Genomic DNA, 1,359 nt, shown 5'->3' on the forward strand with positions numbered 1-1,359 from the left:
TATATATAATGGTATCTTGGTATTCACCAGACTATTAGATGTTGTTATACAACACTAGTCACAATGCACTTTCTATTATTTTACCTTTTGAATGATGCCACTTCACTGCCAAGGTAAGCAGGCCAACATCACCCCTGATCAGAAGGCTTGTCCTTCACAGGGTTACCCATGTACAGCTGGGTGAACTGGAGCAATGTGAAATGAAGTGTTTTGCTCAAGAACATAATGCACTACTCAGTCTGAGAATCGAACTCACAGTCTAGCAATTGTGAGTGCAACACCCTAACCACTGAGCCATGCACTTCACATTATGTATATTCTCTTTTTTTTATACCTGCTTCACTCATTTGACTGTGGCCATGCTGGAGCACCGTCTTAAATGGTGCTAGTCGAAGAAATCAACCCCTTATTCTTTGTAAGCCTAGTACTTATTCTATCAGTTTCTTTTGCCAAACAACTAAGTTACAGAGACATAGACACACCAGCATTGGTTGTCAAGCGATGGCGGAGGGACACACACACATACACAAATATATGAATGTATGTATATATATATATATATATATATATATATATATATATATATATATATATATATGGTGGCTTCCAAATCCACTCACAAGGCTTTTTCAGCCCGAAGGTATAGGAGAAGATACTTACTCAAGGTGCCATGCAGTGGGACTGAACATGGAACCATGTGGTTGGGAAGCAAGCGTCTTACCACACAGTCACGCCTGCACTGCTTTTGGTATTTTACTCTTTTACTTGTTTCAGTCATTTGGCTGTGGCCATGTTGGAGCATGGCCTTTAGTCAAACAAATCGATCCCAGGACTTATTCTTTGTAAGCCTACTACTTATTCTATTGGTCTCTTTTGCCGAACCTCTAAGTTACGGCATGGATGGAAAGTAAAAAATGCCATTGACTAGAAGATAGCATTCATCTGTAAAGATGGTGCAATCATCACCATCATCGTCGTCGCTTAATGTCCACTTTCCATGCTGGCATGGGTTGGACGGTTTGACTGAAGGCTGGCAAGCCAGAAGGCTGCACCAGGCTCCAATCTGATCTGGCAAAGTTTCTACAGCTGGATGCTCTTCCTAATGCCAACCACTTCGTGAGTGTAGTGGGTGCTTTTGATGTGCCACCAGCAAGAGGGCCAGTCAGATGGTGCTGGCATCGACCATGCATGAATGGTGCTTTATACGTGCCAGCGACATGGGAGCCTGATTGGCTCCTGTGCCAGTAACACATAAAAAGCACCCACTACTCTCTTGGTGTGGCTGGCATTAGGAAGGGCATCCAGCTGTAGAAACGTTGCCAGATCAGATTTGAGCCCTGGTGCAGCCGCTGGCTTTCT

The 1,359-nt window shown here is 43.5% G+C and overlaps 1 protein-coding gene across 4 annotated transcripts in view; it reads left to right on the plus strand.

The window, feature by feature from the left end:
- Positions 1-1,359, plus strand: part of LOC106879863 (dual 3',5'-cyclic-AMP and -GMP phosphodiesterase 11) — a 237,486-nt gene that overhangs the window by 27,101 nt on the left and 209,026 nt on the right. The window lies entirely within an intron of this gene.

Source organism: Octopus bimaculoides, chromosome 3 (assembly GCF_001194135.2).
Source record: "Octopus bimaculoides isolate UCB-OBI-ISO-001 chromosome 3, ASM119413v2, whole genome shotgun sequence".
Lineage (NCBI taxonomy): Eukaryota > Metazoa > Mollusca > Cephalopoda > Octopoda > Octopodidae > Octopus > Octopus bimaculoides.